The sequence below is a fragment of the Dendrobates tinctorius genome, unplaced genomic scaffold (genome assembly GCF_039654945.1).
Source record: "Dendrobates tinctorius isolate UK_male_01 unplaced genomic scaffold, ASM3965494v1 ptg000016l, whole genome shotgun sequence".
Lineage (NCBI taxonomy): Eukaryota > Metazoa > Chordata > Amphibia > Anura > Dendrobatidae > Dendrobates > Dendrobates tinctorius.
Window position 1 is genome coordinate 8,005,072 of NW_027361684.1, and position 21,496 is coordinate 8,026,567.

The window sequence follows — 21,496 nt, forward strand, 5'->3', positions numbered from 1 at the left end:
ATTTTTCAGAGGTCTTTGCTCAAAAAATGCGCCTGTGGAACCTTTACCGCTGCCACCGGTTATTGTTGATGACAATTTAGAATTTTAGTAGCGTAAATAATAATCGATTCCCATATATCATATGGTTTGCTGCTCTGTACAGATATCATATGGTTTGCTGCTCTGTACAGTACAAGGGGCGGTTCGGTCACATGTGTCACGCCAACCTGGGAGATCTGGGGGTAGAAGATCACTGCATTTTAGCCTGTGTATTTGGATCCCATATTAAATGAATTTGGTTTCCTTTGGTGCTGAAGAAGTTAATGACCCTTTCTATGCTGGTCAAAAACCTACAGCTCCATTACAGCTGCTTCTGATTGGGTCCATTACCCTTTCTATAAAACCTGGCCAGACCCTCTCTGCCCTGCCAGTGAAAACTCTGATTACTTTCTCTTAGATGCTGAGCTGAATAGGAGTTTGTTGTTGCTGTTGGAGATTTGTTTTCCTGTGCTATGTGCTAAAGGTAAGTAGTTAAAGTTGTGGTGTTCTGTAGCTTAGTGTTGTAAGTACTGTATGTGTATCTCCTGGTCCCTTTTCCCACTTAGTTTATTCCACCCAGTCCCTATCCTCCTCACTATTGTTGGTTAGTGCTTTAGTATGATTGAGGTTTTCTGTTATCCCTGTTTTGTCTTTGTGCCTGGTTTACCTTTTTGCGATGAACATAAAGGATTCACACCTCGCCACCCCGCTTGAGGTCAATATTTAGTCAGCGGGATCACGTGGTAAGGTCTCCGCACCCCCCTGGGGACAGCTTAGCACAGTTTTACACAGACACCCCCCTGTCCACTCGCGCCCAGGGAGGCACAAGGAGTGAGAGAAGGTGGCCCACACAGTCACTGATGTGGCACCACATTCACCCACAACCCTCACAGGCTGAGAGGCCCCTTTCACTAGCACCAGTGAAACAGAACCTTATGAGCCCGTTAGGACTGCCACCAGTTCCTCGTTCGATATATGCCTGGTCCATTAACAGGGTTATATCAGGCCAGAAACCAGCCCCGGGAACTTGTGAAATTAAGCCGAGCAACAGAAGCGTGGATCGAGATAAAAGAGCAGCCCAAGGTTAAATTATATATAATTTAACATATTTAATCACCTAAAGGGAACACTAGATAATACACTATATACACACTGGTTATACATATATAATAATAAATAATAATAATAATAATAATTTTATTTCTATAGCGCCGACATATTCCACAGCACTTTACATTATAGAAGGGACTTCTACAGACAATAGACATTACAGCACAGCAATAGACACATAGATCAAAACAGATACCAAGAGGAATGAGGGCCTTGCTCACAGGCTTACAATCTATAAGGAAAAATGGTCAGATATGCAAATACAATAGTTGTATTACAAAAGATGTAAGCAGAACATATGGTTAGTTACCAGTTAGATGAAAGGCCAGAATTGTGGGGTAGGGGTTTCCACATGAGAGGCTTGTGGTCCCCTTTGTGTGTGACTCCTCACACTATGTGTTGTCACAAACTCCTCAGAGAATAAGGCGTTTTTTAACTTGCAAAATTGCCGTGAAAATGCAAAAAAAAGCATCCCATGTAATCCTATGGGATTCTGCAATGCTGTGCTAATGCTGTGGATTTTTCCGCGGCGGAATCGCATCGTGGAAAAATATGCAGCATGCTCATTATTTTCGCAGAATCGTGAGGATTCCGCACACATAGCATTGCATTGTTCCGCTTACTTTCCGCATGTGGCTATGCCAACCATGTGAAAAGTAAGCGGAAAATTTGTGGATGGTACCCAGGGTCTGGAGGAGAGGAGATTCTCCTCCAGGCTCTGGGTACCATATCCCTGTGTAAAAAAAGAATTAAAATAAAAAATCGTGATCTTCTCACCTTTCGGCGTCACACGCAACGTCTCCAGGCCTGCGCGATGCTCATGGCATCTTCCGGTCCCAGCGATGCCTTGCAACAATGACCTTTGATGACGTAGCGATCTCGTCAGCAAAGGTCATTGTCGGAAGGCAACCCTGGGAACGGGACTTGCCGGGAGCATCGCGAGGATCGGGGACGCTGCGCGGGATGCCGGAAGGTGAGAAAAACACGATTTTTTATTTGTTTTGTTATTTTTAACATTAGATCTTTTTACTACTGATGCTATATAGGCAGCCTCAATAGTAAACAGATGGTCACACACACTTGTCAAACACTATGTTTGACGAGTGTGACCAACTTGTCAATCAGTTTTCCAAGTGATGCTACAGATCGCTTGGAAAATGCTAGTATTCTGCAAGCTCATTACGCTTGCAAAATGCTATTTTTTCGCGGGAAATACGTGGAAATTAAAAATGTGTATTTCTCGCGTATTTCCCGCGGCATGGAATTCTGGAATTCCCGCGGAAATTCCAGACGTGTGCACATAGCCTAAGACATAGGATATGCTTCACACAATCATTTAACACTCTGGGTCACTCCTCTCCTGCCCTCTGGGCTGAAGCTAAATCCCCTCCCCTGGTGGTTTGGAGATAAATTTCCCAAAACCTATGAAAGATCATAACTCTTTTCTGGACAGTCCTAGGGCAGCGGTTCTCGTGCCTTCAGATCTGTCTGGGTCCCTGCTACTCATAGAGACTAAACACAATTTTGCTACTATATTGAATATAAACACTTTGATTAAATCACTGTGTTAAATTCTGTACTTATTAAAATACAATCTTTATTATAGTCTTGACTTATCCTTAAGTTAGTGATATAGATAAAAAAGAGAGACGACTATCACCATTAAGAAGAAATAGGACCCAGGAGGTGCCTGAACCTATCTGATTGCTCGTCTGGTCCTGCCTTTCAGCGGAGGTTGGTACCCTAGGACCTGCGCACTGGCGCCCCTGGTCACTGAAGGCTGACCCTTCTATCCCTGTGTCACCCTATATAGGATGGGGGAAGGAGAAAAAAAATGTATAGTCAGCCTGTAGGGATGCGACTGTGGCCGAGGGTTGGCCTTGTTCGCACTGCAATATCTATATCTTTATATGGGAAATTGATGTAGATATAAAGTTTATTGCACTTAATAATTGGATAAAGTGCAATAGTGCTATAGCATAGGCAGTGAAATTAATACCATTGGAAGGTGAAGGTGGACAAATTCACTCTTTCTGTGCCATGCCTGACAACGGAGGTTGGCACTCTTAGGGGGTGTGCACACGCTGCGGATTCTGCTGCGGTTCCGCAGCGGTTTTGGCCGCTGCCGGTCCGCAGCAGTTTTTGCTGCGGTGTACAGTACCATTATTCCCTATGGGAATACAAAACCGCAGTGCAGACGGTGTGGATTTTTCCGCGCGGTTTTTCTGCGGTTTTGAAACCGCTGAAAGAATTGACATGTCAATTCTTTCTGCGGATTCCGCTGCGGTTTGCCATCTCCTCCATTGAGATGAAAAACCGCAGGGCAAAACCGCAGAGCAATCCGCAAGTAAAACCGCAGGTCTTTTGACCTGCAGATTTACCTGCGGATTTTACAATATCCGCGCGGCCAAATCTGCACTGGAATCCGCAGCGTTGGCACGTACCCTAAGTTGGTGACGAGAATTGCGCCCCTGCTCCAGATGGCTGACCCTCCTCTCCCTAAAGATGTCAGCAAAGACCACGTGGGTCACAAGGGATAGACACACTAGGAGGTGAAGAAAGGAAATGTGAATAAATTTGAGAGGAGGGGTGTCTAGCAATCATATATAGTAAACAATAGTAAATTAATACAACGTTACAAACATGTAGAAAGATGTTATTGCTCCACGCCTAATAAGAGGCAATAGGTTAATATATGAAACTGAGAGCTCTGGAAGAACACTCACAGGTAAATATATCAAAACATGAGACTAAGCTCTGGAAGAACACTCGACGTGTTTCCCCTTTCAAAGGTTCATCAGGAGTGAGCTAAATGTAAAAGAGGCTACTTAGCTGATAGATATTCCAGTTCGCCCAGTGTGGTACCAGAGTTTAGAGATCAGGCACATGTGGACCAATTCCTCTTTATTTTGTGCTGGATGATACAATGCATGTCAGATCCGACCAGGCACCTGCTACTCATAGAGACTAAACACAATTTGGCTACCTAGCTGCTACTGGTTTAGATTAGTTCATAGAAATATATTTTCAAAGTCTTTTTCTCTGAGGATTTTGAAGACCTCATGGAGGCTGAGATAAATTTGTACGCCCAGCAATTTTTGGCCCAAAACCCCACTACTTCACTTTCTAATTTGAGCCCTGTATGTGTAGTAGAAATTAAGACATCTTGGGTCCCTGTTTTTCATATGGGGTTAGTGAAGAAGCCAGAACTTCGGCAATATTGAATATAAATGCGATGACGCCATCCAAAATTTTTTGCATCACAAGGATAATGCAAGGTGTCCTCCCCGACATGACCCCAACTTTAACCGACTTTTCAAAGTTTGGCCAGTCATTGATCACTTCAGCGACAAGATTGCTGAGGGGTACATTCCCCAAAGAGACATCTGTGTTGATTAGTCCCTAATACACTTCAAGGGAAGGCTCAAATTCCGACAATGACTACCCAGTAAGAGGGTCAGGTATGGAATTAAACTAAATTGTGCTTGAGTACCTCGGGGAACACCCATAGGTTTAGAGTTTACAAAGGGGAGGACACTCTGACTCAACCCCCTGAATGTCCCCCTGGCCTGGGAGTGAGTGGGAAAACTATGTGAAATTTGGGGCACCCAATTCTGAATCAAGGTTATCACCAATATGTAGTTAAAGAGTGGGATGCTGGAATAAACGATAAGTCCCTCTCTGCATGAGCTACCACAGTATTCAGTACTGTCGGCAAAACACAGAGAGGCATCCCTAAGACGTTAAATGGACAGCTGCTCAGAAAGGGTGAGAGCAGAGCCCAATGTAGCCAGAACATGCTGGTGGTCAAGTACAAGGACAAGAGGGAACACTTTTCTTGACCACCATACATAGTGATGGAAGCACCCCCACCGCTACACAGGTCACTAACTCAGACAGTCCCCTGGGATACAACAAGAACATGGGGGGAGTTGATCTCTTTGATCAAGTCCTTCAGTAGTACAGTGACATTGGAAAGATAAGGTGTGGTGAATTGGACAGATGGCAATGTATAGCTCTTTTGTGCTATCACGATGTGCAGGTCAGACCAGTATGTACCTTCAGTTCCAGGAGGTAGTAATCAAGGACCTAATCTTTGGAGGTCAGGAAGGAGTGGGTCCCCATACTTTCAGAACTGAATATGCCCATATCGTACTAGGGCAACATATCCCCGGTGAGGTCCTGCGAACATCAAAGAAAGGAAGGTTGCAAAAAAGGTGCCAAGTGTGTTACAGAAGGGGGATAAGAAAGGGCAGCACTTGGAGATGCAACACCTGCCCCCAGCAAACCTAGCCAATATATAATAGAATGCTTCAAACTGTACCTCACATCCAAGGACTACTAAATTATTTTCCTGACTTACACAACTTATATAAGCTAACCTGATGTACTCTACACAACTCACTGATGCCAACCTGATGCAGTCTACACAACTCACTGATGCCAACCTGATGCACTCTACACAACTCACCAATGCCAACCTGATGCTCTCTACACAACTCACCGATGCCAACCTCATGCTCTCTACACAACTCACTGATGCCAACCTGATGCTCTCAACACAACTCACTGACGCCAACCTGATGCTCTCTACACAACTCACCGATGCCAACCTGATGCTCTCTACACAACTCACCGATGCCAACCTGATGCTCTCTACACAACTCACTGATGCCAACCGGATACTCTCTACACAACTCACTGATGCCAACCTGATGCACTCTACACAACTCACCGTTGCCAACCTGATGCACTCTACACAACTCACTGATGCCAACCTGATGCACTCTACACAACTCACCTATGCCAACCTGATGCTCTCTACACAACTCACCGATGCCAACCTGATGCTCTATACACAACTCACTGATGCCAACCGGATGCTCTCTACACAAATCACTGATGCCAACCGGATGCTCTCTACAAAACTCACTGATGCCAACCTGATGCACTCTACACAACTCACCGATGCCAACCTGATGCACTCTACACAACTCACTGATGCCAACCTGATGCTCTCTACACAACTCACTGATGCCAACCTGATGCACTCTACACAACTCACCGATGCCAACCTGATGCTCTCTACACAACTCACCGATGCCAACCTGATGCTCTCTACACAACTCAGTGATGCCAACCGGATGCTCTCTACACAAATCACTGATGCCAACCTGATGCACTCTACACATTTCACGTATGCCAAACTGATGTACTCTACATAACTCACATATGCCAAACTGATAACACTTGCTTGTGTCTCTACCAGCTACAGCACACATTTTGGCTGGTGACTCACCAGCTTCAACACACTCCACTCTGCTCCACATCCAGTAGACTGAGACAAGGTGAACCCATTTCCTGGTTCTTAAAGCTAGCCATCTGCATCTAATTAAGACATGTATCGCTAGAATTTAACCCAGTCTACCTGACTTTGCTACACAATGGAGACACATGGGTCTGTGAAAGACCTAAAGACACAAAACAGTAGGATATTCATAATGCACAATAGAAAGTTGCCTTTATTTTAGATAAAATCAAATTAGGACTTTTCAGCAGTTATGCAGTATATACAGAGATGAAGGAGCATCATTGTGGAGCATGTTGTTCTCTACTTGGTAGGCAGGTTTTACTACATACTACCAGTCTCCTTGTCAGATGGTTTGAGTATCCATGTAATATTTTTTATGTACAGTCACATTGACCAATGCCAATACTGCCAAATGTCCAACTGCAGAACACTAACTTCATCACAAAAAGTACAAAATAATAAAACTTCTCTAGGCAAACAGAACTAACATTCCTGCCCGAGTTAGCGCTATACAAGGTGATGAAGTATCTTATGGCAACACGGCTTATAGTAACACGATGCTTTGAAAGCACACAGTATACCACTGCCAGTTCCTCAAGCTATGATCTTATAAGCCTTGCGTTGCAGGTCCTCTAAGGTCAAATCACCAGAAAAATAATCAGCTCATGAATGAGACAAACTAAGCTTCCTGGAGATTTGGACATAGATCTGATGTTTTACTGGCCACAGTAAACATTCTGCACGGGTTCACGGATTAAGGAAAGGCGAGTGTTATAAAATGTAAAATATTTTAATGAAAGGTCTACTTCAAAAGAATGATAAAATAAGTAAAAAAAAAAAAGTATCGTCCATTCATGTAGAAGAGTAAAGTCTATTTAGAGACACATTGGATGTGAGGTAATAATTTTGAAGCAGAGTGCCAATCTCTCCACCATGCTGATAGAAGAAACGAGGTGCTGGTGCCCTGCCTGGTAAAAAGGTGCAATATTCAGCAATTTATAAGTCACCTTTATTGAAAGTCCACAGATAATAGATCGCAAACCAGTTTTCGGCTCCGGACAGGTAATGATAACCACCTAAGAAGGCTCCTGTCAGCAGCCTAAAACCGATTTGTGATCTATTAACTGTGGACTTCCTATAAAGGTGATTTATAATTTGCTGGATATTGCACCTTTCTACCAGTCAGTGCACCAACACCTCGTCACTTCTTCTGTCAACTTGTTAACCCGCTCATTCCCTGAACGGGTTCTGTTCTGGTGCTGTCTCCCGTCTTGAAGTTGAAGTTGGCTCTTCACCCATCACTTTCTATTTCACCAACTGAGCGCCATGTAAACTCCATCTCTTCAGTATTTCCACCAAAGTAGAGGGCTCAGGGCACAGTACACCTTGTATAGTAGTTCTCAAAACACTAGGCTAGTCCTAAGGAGAAAAGTTTTGAAACACCTTGGTAAGGGTGTTGGGCGCACATCTCTTTCAGGCAGATTCCGCCTGAAAAAGCACAAAAAAAAGATCATAAACCACAGCAATGTAAAACCGACACTGCTGTGCACATGTTAAGTCTTTTGTTACTACTTTTAACTGCCTCAGGGATTGACAACTGTGAAGCAGTTAAAAGCAGTAGCATATCCATTCTTAGGGCGGCTACCATTAGGAAGCCACTTGCTTCTTATTGTTTAAACCATAGAAACAAGACACAGGTAGCAGAGCCAACGCAAAAACTATGGCAAAAGCGCCAGCAAGGCCGCCTCTGTAAAAAAGCGGCCGGATTTTTTCTGAAGCAGCTTCGCCTGGGAAAAATGAGCTTTCTCTTGGCTCAACTTGTCATCAGTAAATTAAATACTCAGGTATTGCAGCTAGGCTCCCATTAAAGCGAAATTGAGCTTATCTGCAGCACCCAAATAACAGCCACTAGACATTGTAAGGTGCCACGGTGTTCCAATTCTCTAATCTGTGTTTATCAAACTGCAGTGGGAAGGAATCGTGAAAACATCATATTTATATAGAATTAAATAAAATAAGAAATACAAAAACTCATATTGGATGTTAGAATCTGTCAGTAGGATCAACTCTCCTAAGCCGTCTATATAGGCATATAGGGCGTAGAAAGTTTAATAAAATTACACCTTGATATCTGTGATCCGATGTCTTGTTGCGGAAAAATCCACATTTTTCTTTATATGTAAATGAGCTGTTAGGATCTATGGGCCGGGCATAGATCTCTTTGAGAATCTGCCCCCAGAGCTTATTTTAAATGAAAAGGGGTGTTACCAGTGTGAGACATGTAGCTCAGGAGAGTAGACTGTCAGTCATTACATGTCTCACACTGGTAACACCCCCTTTCATTAAAATAAGCTCTTGAGACAAATTTTCAGAGAGATCTATGTACGGCCCATAGATCTTAACTTATTTACAAATTAAAAAAACATTGTGAATAAGACATTGGATCGCAGATATCAAGGTATCATTTTATTCCCATTCCTATGACCTCTATGCCCATGTAGATGACTTAGGGGGAGATGATCCTACTGAAAGATTCCCTTTGAATGAATCTAACAGTAAAATAAAAATATATATGTACAATAAGAAATAAAAACAACCCTGCAAGTCGCATATTAAAGACCTCTTTATTCATTCAATGTTATATCCTGTAGTCCCTGGCTGTCTTTATGTATGTGCCAGCACAGAATAAGTGCCACACTGGCACATGACTGCTGAACCTAATCACTGGCCTCTGTAGCTTTGTGCTGTACTTAGTGATATCACCTTCAGTTGTGTGAAAAAGTGTTTGCCCTTCCTGATTTCCTATTCTTTTGGATTTTTGTCACACTTAAATGTTTCAGATCAACAAACAAATTTAAATATTAGACAAGGTTAACACAATTAATCACAAAATGCAGTTTTTAAATTAAGTTCTTTATTAAAGGAAAAAGAAATCCAAACATACAGGGTCCTGTGTGAAAAAGTGATTGCCCCTCCAACCTTTAATACATTAACTGTGGTTTATCACATCTTTGGGAAGCTGAGTTCAAATTCCCTAGTCACACCCAGGACTGATTACTGCCACACCTGTTCTCAATCAAGAAATCACTTAAATAGGACCTGCCTGTCAAAGTGAGGTGGACCAAATGGTCTTCAAAAGCTAGACATCATGCCACTATTCAAAGAAATTCTGGAACAAATGAGAAACAAAGTAATTGAGATCTATCTGTCTGGAAAAGGTTACAAAGCTATTTCTATAGCTTTGGGACACCAGCGAATCACAATGAGAGCAATTAATCGCACATGGCAAAAACATGGAACAGTGGTGAACCTTCCCAGGAGTGGCAGGCTGACCAAACTTTCCCCAAGAGGACAGCAACTACTCATCCAAGAGGTCAAAAAAGACCCCACAACAACATCCAAAGAACTGCAGGACTTACTTGCCTCAGTTAAGGTCAGTATTCATGACCCCACCATAAGAAATAGACTTGACAAACATGGCCTGCATGGCAGAGTTTCAAGAGGAAAACCAGAGTTTCAAGAGGAAAACCATTGATGAGTAATAAGAACATAAATGCTCATCTCAGTTTTGCCAGAAAACATCTTAATGAACCCACAAGATTTTTGGATGAATACTTCGACTGATAAGACAAAAGTTTATCTTTTTGGCAGGTGTATGGCCAATTACATCTGTCGTATAAGTAACACAGTATTTCAGAAAAGGAGCATCATACTTACAGTAAAATATGGGAGTGGTAGTGTGATGGTCTGGGGTTGTTTTGAAGCTTCAAGATTTGCTGTTGTGAATGGAATCATGAATTCAACCTAAAAATCCTAACTGAGAATGTCCGGCCATCTGTTCGTGGCATCAAGCTGCAGCGCACTAAAGTTATGCAGCAGGACAATGATCCAAAATACACCAGCAAGTCCACATCTGAATTGATTAAGAAAAACAAAATTAAGACTTTGGTGTGGCCTAGTCAAAGTTCTGACCTTAATCTGATTGAGATGCTGTGGCATGACTTTAAAAAAGCGGATCATGCTCAGAAATCCTCCAATGTGGCTGAATTACAACAATTTTGCAAAGATAAGTGACCAAAATTCCTTCAGAGCGTTATAAAAGACTCATTGCCAGTTATTGCAAACGCTTGACTGCAGTTATTGCTGCTAAGGGTGGCCCAACTAGTTATTAGCTTTAGGGAGCAGTCACTTTTTCACACAGGGCATTGTAGGTTTTGATTTCTTTTTCCCTTAATAATAAAGACCTTCATTTAAAGGGAAACTGTCAGCAGGATTGTGCTGAGTAACCTACAGTGTCAGGTTGGCGCCATAATACTAGGAAAAAAAAAATTTCTCCTTCAAGATGGCGATCGCTGATAGCTGCTACTGTGCAGAGGCCATCTTTTAAGGAGGAAATGTTTTTTCTCTAGCAAGATGGTGCGCCAGCGCCGATGCAATGTTTCAGACACTTTTTTTAAATTAATTTATTTCTAGTATGATATAAAAGAATGAACTGCAGGTTACACATGCGATCATGCTGCAGGTGATTTTTTCCCCCCAAATATATATATAAATATATATATATTTATACCGTATATATCTTATATACTCGAGTATAAGCCGACCCGAGTATAAGTCGAGGCCCCTAATTTTGTCACAAAAAACTGGGAAAACTTATTGACTTGAGTGTAAGCCTAGGGTGGAAAATGCAGCAGCTACTGGTAAATTTAAAAAAAAAAATAGATACCAACAAAAGTAAAATTAATTGAGACATCAGTAGGTTAAAGGTTTTTGAATATCCATATTAAATCAGGAGCCCCATATAATGCTCCATACAGTTCATGATGGGCCCCATAAGACGCTCCATACAAAAAATATGTCCCATATAATGCTGAACAAAGGTTATTGATGGCCCCATAAGATGCTCCATAGAATAATATGCCCCATATAATGATCCATAAAAATTGATGGCCCCATAAGATGCTCCATAGAATAATATGCCCCATATGCTGCTGCTGCGATTAAAAATAAAAAGACATACTCACCTCTCCTGTCACTTGGGGCCAGGTGCCGGTGTAGCCCCTGGCTCAGGCCCCGGCACTTGCAATATTCGCCTGTCCCCGTTCCACCACTGTGCGCCGCTGTCTTCCGGGTCCTCTGGCTGTGACTGTTCAGGCAGAAGGCACGCACTAAACACACGTCATCGCGCCCTCTGACCTGAACGTTACAGCCAGAGCATGCGGAAGACACAGCCGGGCGGTGGAACGGGGACAGGTGAATATCGCATGGCTCCCCCGGTCCTGCCCGTCATACTCACCCCCCTCCTGGCACGGTCTCTGCACTTCTTGCTTCTCCGATGGTCTCCGGTGCCGGCAGCTCCTTCCAGTGCTGAGCGGTCACACGGTACTGCTCATTAAAGTAATGAATATGCGCTCCACGCCTATGGGAGTGGAATCGTGTGCATATTCATTAATTTAACGAGCAGTACCACGTGACTGCTGAACACAGGAAGAGCTGCGGCGCCAGAGACTATCTGAGAAGCAGGGAAGTGCAGAGACCGTGCCACGAGGGGGTGAGTATGATGTGACAGCCGTCGGCTCCTGCGCTCCCCCTCCCCCGCCTACCCCCTGTGACAATGACTCGAGTATAAACCGAGAGGGGCACTTTCAGCCTAAAAAAATGGGCTGAAAATCTCAGCTTATACTCGAGTATATACGGTAATCATTTTGTAAGATAGGGGGCAGGTCACTGAGGAATCAGTGTCAGCAGTCTTCATTATGAATAAAAAAACTGCATTTTGTGATTACTTGTGTTACCTTTGTCTAATATTTACATTCGTTTAGTGATCTGAAACATTTAAGTGTAACAATTATGCAAAAGAATAAGAAATCAGGAAGGGGGCAAACACTTTTTCATACAATTGTATGCAGTCAGCGATAGGTGAGTAATATGCATTTTGCTTATTACATTTTCTGTGGCAAGTTGTTTTTTTTCATCTTGGAACAACCCTACCGTTTATGACTCAGGGCACATTTACACTCGCAGTTGATAATACAGATCAAATATTGATGCCAAATACTGATCTTTTTTTCTGCTTACTTACTGCATCATTTATTTTGTCTGTTTGTTTCTGTATTGTATTAGTTTTTCTTCTATAGTGTGTGCTATGCAATTCAGTTTTTTAAAAATGTTATCTATATTTGCTCCATTTCAGTTAAAAAAAACTCTTTTTGATTGATTTTCAAATGTTGCAGAAATATGCTTGTAAAATAAAACAACAAAACCTATAGATAATAAAAAAAAAAAACACACAAGTAAATTATGCGAACATTGAAGATAAGTTTTTAAACTCAATTCACCAACGTCTATGGGCTAAAAACAGCACTTATACAGATCCATTGCAGTATACCACTACAAATCCTCTTGGACATGCAGTATTAGCGCAGGTGCTGATGGCCGTATACTCTCTCATCAATGCGAATCGGGCTGATTATACTAATCACGCTCTGATTAGAGTGTGTTCACAGTGTGATACGATTTTCTCAGATGAGGAGATGGAGAAAAAAAACTTAATTGTGTCCGTAGAAATTGGACTGCACTCAAATGACAGACGAGTGCAGTCTGATGATTTCCATACACTGGTTGATTTGCATGGCCAACTGCGATCTGATTATCGGATCAAACTCGGACATGCAGCAATTTTTTTCCTCGAACAGATTCTGTCAAAGACGAAATCAGACATGCACGGCCCCATAATCTAACATAGGTCTGGGTGTGATCCAATGTTTTGTAGGATCACACTCAGATTGAAAATACAGTCATCTACACCTGCCCTTTAAAAAATAAAAAAAGTCATTGTAAACCGGACGTGTGCTGCAGAGAACAATGTCGGTCACATTCAATGTGCACAGGGCGATCAATTACAGGTCGGCTATTAAACTAAACTAAGTCTAAACGTACCTTGTAACCCTAAATATATTGTCGCATCTTCATTTTCAGAAAATATAGTGCCTTGCCTGTTTACACTGCACTTTCTATCATTTCCACTGGCCACGTCAGAAACACATGAAAGTGACTCATCAATCTCATAAGGAGGTCATTGACTCCAGATTTTAGTTGTGGTCTCCAGCCAGGGCTGTCAGTATAATTTTTAGAAAGGCAATATGTAAGGAGCACTGGGCTGATATCTTTTTGTTGTGAAGTATTCTATACAGATGGAATATAATGTATTATTTTGTTTGTTTTTCAGAAATAACTGGTAATTCTCAGCAGGCACATCGTTACTTCTCAAAACAATATTCTGCATGGAGCATGCAATAATTTTTGCCTGAATTCCTAAAGACCACTAATACTGTCAATATTGGAATCACAGAGGTTAAAAATCGGTAAATACCCCTCATTTTATTACTGTATAATCGCCCCCACAATTTAAAATATTTTCAGATGTTGGACAAACCCCTTAAAGACAATAACATCAATATATCTATTATTAAGGTTTACGCATTTTCAGTTTTATTTTTTGCAGAGGATTGAGGTTGTGAATATTTGTGACCCCCTCAATATTAGGTAGAAAAATATTATTAATAACAGTATTATATTTTGATCAAAATAGCTGTATGGGACTTTGTTTTCTGGCAGGGTCAATGTATTTTTATGCAATTTTTGGGTACATACAGTCATTGACTAAAGTGTTGGCACCCTTGAAATTGTTCCAAAAAGTGAAGTATTTCTCTCAGAAAATTATTGCAATTGCACATGTTTTGTTATACACATGACTGTATATGTTAGTGATTCATTTTATTTATTAGTCTGCCAAAAATATAAAAAAAATATATTTTTCTTCTACTTTCTATTTATTCATGCCATAACATTTAATAAAGTTCTTGATACACTACAATTATGGTTTTATAGGGCCTAAGTTCCCTATATGAATAAATCAGTGGTATAATCTTAGTTTGGGGGGGGTGGGTGACAGACTCCCCTTATATCAAAAGTATTGTTTATTTTTTGTTGGTTTTTTACTTTTTTTTTTTATATATATAAAGCAGACAAACAGATATTCCAAAATAAACTGCATACTGTTACAAGAAGTTCAAGGGGATCACTAGGTGAGGTGAATCCTCTAAGCCCAAGGTCCAGGTGGGTACGTGGGACACAGGCGTTGGTGCAGCGGGCTGGTGAGTAGGACTGGAAACTATAGGTAGACAGGTGGAGGACATTCAAAAACCACAGGCAAGCGGGTGGAGTGCAGGAAACCGCAGGCAGGCAGAGGATGTCAAGAATCCGCAGGCAAGTAGGTGGAGTGCAGGAAACCGCAGAAAGGCAGAGGACATCAGAAAACCGCAGGGAAGTGCAGGAATCCAGGAAAACCGCAGGCAAGCAAAGGACATCAGGAAACCACAGGCAAGCAGGTAGAGTGTAATGCTGGAAACCGCAGACAGGTAGAAGATAACACTCCGGAGTATCAAGAAAGTCAGCAACTAAGGAAGCGGCAAGTAATTCTGAAAACCACAGTAGGGCACAGAGAAGAGGTCCAGGCAATGACAAGACAGGTAGCCAACAGAACTCCAGAGTCAAAAGAAGTCTCAGACAAGTGGGAAGAAGAACTAGAAGCTGTTTGGTCTATAGGACACATCCTGCAGCCCACAGCCAGGCTGCTGTGCACACACAAACTGCAAGTCTAGTCTCAGATACAGTACCAAGGCCCGGGTGTGTGTCTTAGAAGCGACTAAATAGACCCAGGCAGTTCATTACATGGAAGCACGATAGGCCACCTGCAAAGCCCAAGTTAGAGCGCAAGAAAGTTCAAAGGACAGGGGCAGATGGAGCAGAGTGCAGACCAGGGACAGGTGTGTAACACATACAATATTAAATACATTTCTTAGACCCGATGGGCCTAGTGTATTTACCTATAAAATCTATGTGAGTATGGTAAGTACGTTATAATGTAAAAATATAATGGATCGCATTCAGGGGCACATATAACCACATATACTGCACTGTGCAAAAGCTTTAGGCAAGTGTGGAAAGAATGCTGCAAAACACAAATTATTTAAAAAATAGAAGCGTTAATATTGTAGTTTATTTTTACCAATTAATAATATGCAAAGTGAATTGACAAAAGAGAAAGGTAAATCAAATAACTGTGACCGCCCTTTGCCTTCAAAATATCAGTTCATCTATGCACCCAAACACAAATTCAGAGACTTTGCAGGATTATAGTTCGGTGTATGAGTAACAACTTTGGTAATAATCATCATTTTCATATTTTGGTTGAAACCTAGTTATTAACTTAAACAGAAACTGCTGTGTAGGAGGCTTAAAATCTGGGTGAGGAACAGCGAAAAGCTGCTACAACGGTGAGGGTGTGAAGACTTTTTCATGTCATGGGTCATACAACATAGTAAGACTGAGCACAGCAACAAGACACAAGGTAGTTATACTGCATCTGCAAGGTCTCTATCAGGCAAAGATTGCAAAGCAAGAAATTACTCCTTAAAGTAAATGACAAAAAAATTAAACAAAATTCCATATATAAATATATCTAAATTGTATTGATTAAAAACAGTTATGAATACAAAGCTACTAAAGAAGAAGGAATAAAAACACTTCACAACAACCAGAAGGAAAGGGCAAGTGCGGTCAGTGGTAAATCAGCCAATGGCTCAGTATAGTTCATAAAATGCATAATACAACAATCAAGCAGTAGAGGTACGGCGCTTTACATCTAAATGTAGAACAATGTATAATAAAGGAATGCAACACATAATTATAAAGGGCAATATCATGATAACCATGGTAAAGAGCATTAATTCCAAAAATATCTCCTCAAGTGAAAGACTTCATAACTAAATACAGCACTGCAAAAGCAGCCATACCCACCACAAGACATAATAAATGGACCAGAGACAGATCACATTGCCCACTATCCCGACAAGCATTTCGCATATAGCTTCATCAGGGGATTGGAGTGTCTGCAGTAAAGGAGACACATGGTGGAGGTTACTTGCAAGTTTGAGTCTGTATTTCAGCAAATTGTGTTGGGGATTTGGTCAGGATTCATTGTGTCCTCAATGCTGAGAAATAGATAATGATCCATCATGTAACACCATCAGGGAGGCATCCGATTGTCTTCAAATTTATTCTGCAGCAGGATAATGACCCCAAAGCATACAGCCAACGTCATTAAGAACTATCTTCAGTGTAAAAAAAAAAACAAGGTGTCAAGAAGGATATGGCCACCACAACCCTGATTTCAACATCAAGTGTGGGATTACTTGGAGAAACAGAAGGATTTGCACAAGAGACATCCACAGAAGATTTGTGGTTAGATCTCCAAGATGTTTGGAACAACAAAAACTGTATTCAAGTGTATCTAGAAGAAGTAATGTGGTATTGAAGGTGAAGGGCGGTCACCCCAAACATCGATATTTTCCTGAGCATATTTTAAATCTGTAGCATAAAAATTTACGGTGTGGACTAACACGGCCGATTACTCTTGTAACGTATAGTGTGAAATCTGTAACATTCTATCACAGAATTTACATAGTAACATAGTTATTAAGGTTGAAGGAAGACTATAAGTCCATCTAGTTCAACCCATATCCTAACCTAACAAGCCCTAACATGTTGATCCAGAGGATTTTGTTCTGGATCCATATGTGAAATGTACAGAAGCCCAATACTATTAAAGACCAGTAAAGTTGAGGGCCATGATGGATATTGTAAGAGTAATTGCTCTGAAAGACTGCTAGAAATATAGAGGACTTTGTGCTTTGAGGGAATAACAATAACTGAATTATGCTCTCTCCTTTCTGGCATGGTATAAGGTATCAGTGCATCTCACATCAACTATAATGTATTTTTAAAAGTCCATAGTTGATAAAATAAAATTCACTTATCCTGGAAGAAATGTGTTTTCAGCTTGGAAAGAAATCTTATTATGGTGAAGGAGTGGGAGGATTGTTCACTGGCATAAATTGCTCCATTCTCAGCTCATACAGATAAAATACCTCCAACACCGCTTCACCGGCTGCAAGAACAGACTCCGGTAGATCTGTAACTGCAACGTGTTGTTGTCATGGCTTGCTGGGTTTTGACATATAAACCTCGATTGTGTTCCACATATTCAGTTCTTTTAAACAGTTATCCCTTATGCATGCAGCAACCGATGCAAAAAAAATGGCCTAAATTCACACATAAAACTATCCATGGTGTCCATGTTATAATAATTCTGCCAAAACGGTACACCGCACCATGACACACTTTTCTCTTCATATGACCCCTTCATGGTACTCATTTGCCCCAAATCACACAACCCCTTTTTTATTGGTCGTCACTAAAAGGCACTGAAATCCCACATTGACGACAAAAAGTATCACGGTCACATGTATATCAAGTACACGTTCTATCATTTTGTGGATCAAAATTGAATATTCAAGTCAATGGGAAAGGGGAAAACAACCACACAGGACACTGACACCATCCATGTTGAATCCTAGTGCTACCCATTCTATAGGGTAAGTGAAGTTTGTAATTTTTTTTAACATACTAATAAAACAAATGCCAACCTGTAAGAAACACATTGGACAAAAAAAACAGAAGAAAAAATCTGATAAAAATCAATCACACCTATGGGGCATAACTTGCAGGCTTGGACTGGCCCACAGGAGAACAGGACAATCTTCTGGTGGGACCCTGTGCAAGAGTGGGCCACTACCCTAATACACGTGAATCACACTGTACAGACACAGGCAGCATCTTAATCATTTATCAATCTACCCAGGTCATTGTTATAGAAACTTGTGATTGTGTGATTGAGGATAATGTCACATTTGCATGTAGTTGAAAAGTGGGGGCCCTGGCGTTGGTTACTGGTGGGCCCTTTTAACCTCAGTCCAACAATGGGCATGACTGCAGATACTGAGCCTGGCCTAGTCTTGGTTAGTAAATGCCTCACCCGTTTACTAACGGCAGTATCTAAGTTTGTTTTGTACAAATAGGTGCATTAGTAAATAGCATCATAAACAGAATAAAGGTCTGAAAGCTCATGGGGCAATTTATGAGTTCAGGAGACTTGATAGGTTCCCTTTAATTACAAGAATTGGAGACATATAGCCCTGGATTGGCATAGAGAAGCTTAGCAAGAGCAAAACTGGAGCCCACTACGCCCCTTCACGACTTTCACTTGGCCATTCTTGGAAAGCCTGATGCTTGTTAATTCTCTTACCCAAACATTTTTGTGCAGAAAAAAAAAAACAATCGCGTATAGCAATTTGGAACTTTTATGGACCCTATAGCAGAAGCCCCATCTTCCTGTATGGGATGTACAACCCATGCCTATTGATCAGTGTATCCTTGGCTTAGTATCTGTCCGGTCATTCCAGGAACAAACATACAGAGTAGATCATCATCCACAGCATCACTTGTGCAAATGCAAGTAGAGGGGCCCCAGTGATTATATGGGATCTGCTTGGGTTCGATTTTTTTTTTTTAGAATGGAAAAAAATGTTTTTCCAAAAAAAGCGCACACCAACCACAATACCCAATGGGGCCCCTCTGCCTTCATAACTGAAGCAATGGATCACTTATTCCACGAAAACGGAGCATCCGAGCGGACATGGGAACGGAGACAGAACATTTCACATCAATTTCTAGGTACAATTTAATGAGTAGGAATAAATCTAACTCATCGATTTCACAAAAGACTTTCTGGAAAAAGTGTAACTTTATTTCTTACATAATGAAAAATCCATTTGTGCCTTTTTTTGTAGGATTTTACTATCTTTTTTTTGCATTGCAGAAAGTGTTGTAGTCTCCTCTGTGTAACACCGTGACTGTATACATGTCGTGTACACATGGTGCACATGTATGGCAGTCCCTAGCGCAGCCCCCACCCTATATACTCACAGGTATAGCAGTATCCTATATAGCACGCGCTGCTAGCCGCTGTATACCGACAGCACAGAGGTGAGTAGCATTGCACTGCAGCAGATCAGCACAGAACCAGTCCATGCAGATGAGGACAGATCAATAGTCTGCTGCACAGCAGGCAGCACTGGGACTTCAGCCTGTGGATGATGTCTACATAGCTCCAGTAAGGCAAACACTGCTGGACATATACACCAGGACACATGCTATAATCACAGTAGCCAATAATATGTGTTGGAAAGCTCTGCCCCCCACTCCATTACTGCCCTCCATGACAATCACTGTTTACCACTGGCTGATCTCCTCCAACTCCTGCACCCACTGATTGCTGGCTCTTACCTCGCTCTCTCAGCCCCGATCTCTTCTGCAGTTGACACAGGTACCAGTTGTAATATTCACATACCGCCACTAGAGGGCATCGGATCCGTAGCCGAAGCCTCCTCCCCCCCTCTCGCCTCCGCACGCTGCTGGGTCCCGCAGCATCCTGGGAAATGTAGTTTTCTTGACCTGAGTATAATAAACCAATGGCCTTTATAGAACTACATTTCCCAAGGTAAGGAAAAAACTAGCTTATTTTGGGGGACTGTTGTCTTTGCTATGACGACGACCTGCGCCCCCACATGTCCTTGCAGAGCTACAATGCAGGTTTAACTCGTTCATGGAGCCTCCTGGTGTGTGATGTGCAGCAGAGACTGTGCAAAGGCAGAAATAAGCTGAGGTGACTGGCATCAGGAGTGACAGGAGGAAGGGACATGGCTGCTGGGGACAGATGGCAGTGTAATGTATGGGAGGTGTATGGAGGACCCTGACCCTAAGGCCTCTTTCACACATCAGTTTTTTGCCTTCAGGCGCGATCCGGCTTTTTTTGGATCCGGTTTTTCCCCATTGACTTGCATTAGCGCCGGATCGCGCCGGATGGCATTGCGTTTCATCCGTTTTTTGCCGGATCCGGCAACTTGTCTCATTCCGGCGTCTTGAAAAAACGTCTACTGTAACGTTTTTTGTCTCCGGCGAAAAAGCCGGAAGCGCCGGATCCGGCGCTTCCAGCTTTTTGCTACAATGAAAGTCTATGGGCGCCGGAATGCGCCGGATCCAGAAAAAGACGGATCCAGCAACCGGATCCGGTTTTTTTAAGTCTGCGCATGCTCAGATCCAATTGGCCAGCCCCCAGGAACAGAGACGGATCCAGCAAAAAAACGGATCCGTTTCTACAGTTCTCCAAAATTTATGCCGGATCCGTTTTTTCTAAAAAAAGCCGGATCCTGCCTGACGGCAAAAAACTGATGTGTGAAAGTAGCCTTAGACTGGGCTTAGGCCTCTTTCACACTTCAGTTTTTTACAATCAGTCACAATCCGCCAGGTTTTGAAAAAAAACGGATCCTCAATTTTTTTTTGAGGATCCGTTTTTTCCCCATTGACTTGCATTAATGGCGGATTGTGACGGATTGCTGTCCGTTGCATCTGTTTTTTGAGAGAGAGAGAGAGAGAGTGAGTGATTTTTTTTTGTCCGGCACCCAGAACCCAAATCAGTGTCTGGAGGATCCGACACAGAAAAAAACGTTACAAGCTCCGTTTTGAAATCTTTGAGGATGGTGACGGACAGCAATTTTTGGCGGATCCTCAAAAAAAACGGATGCAACGGACAGCAATCCGTCACAATCCTCCAATAATGGAAGTCAATGGGGAAAAAAACGGATCCTCAAAAAAAATTTGAGGATCCGTTTCTTTCAAAACCAAAACCTGGCGGATTGTGACTGATTGTAAAAAACGGAAGTGTGAAAGAGGCCTTACCCGAAATTCTTTCTGGGTGCCGGACCAAAAAAAAAATCTCTCTCTCTCTTCCCCCCCCCCCCCACCGGTTTCTGTAAATTTCCTCATTTTCAGGATCATTCTAAAAACGGATCCTGTGCCATCCGTTCACATCAGTTGAGAACGGATCCGCTTGTCAGCGTTTTTGGCGGATTTGAACTGATGCAAATAACTGAAGTGTGAAAGAGGCCTTAGTGGGTCACATGGATGTCACTCTTTGTGGGGGGCTTTCTGGATATTTACTGCAATAGCAGAAAAATAATACTTAATATAATTATACACCAATAATGATATTGCAATAAAAATGCAGAAAACAATGAAATAACACAATAAGTCAAT

At 42.0% G+C, this 21,496-nt stretch overlaps 1 protein-coding gene across 5 annotated transcripts in view; it reads right to left on the reverse strand.

Annotated features, from left to right (window-relative positions):
• Positions 1-19,782, reverse strand: part of SPECC1 (sperm antigen with calponin homology and coiled-coil domains 1) — a 490,142-nt gene extending 470,360 nt beyond the window's left edge. For 4 of the 5 annotated variants that reach the window (XM_073565376.1, XM_073565374.1, XM_073565380.1 and 1 more), the window contains exon 1: positions 19,688-19,782. The gene's annotated coding sequence lies outside the window, so the exon portion shown is untranslated. The remainder of the gene's footprint in view (positions 1-19,687) is intronic. The other variant, XM_073565375.1, reaches the window with a different exon arrangement.
• Positions 19,783-21,496: the final 1,714 nt, after the last annotated feature.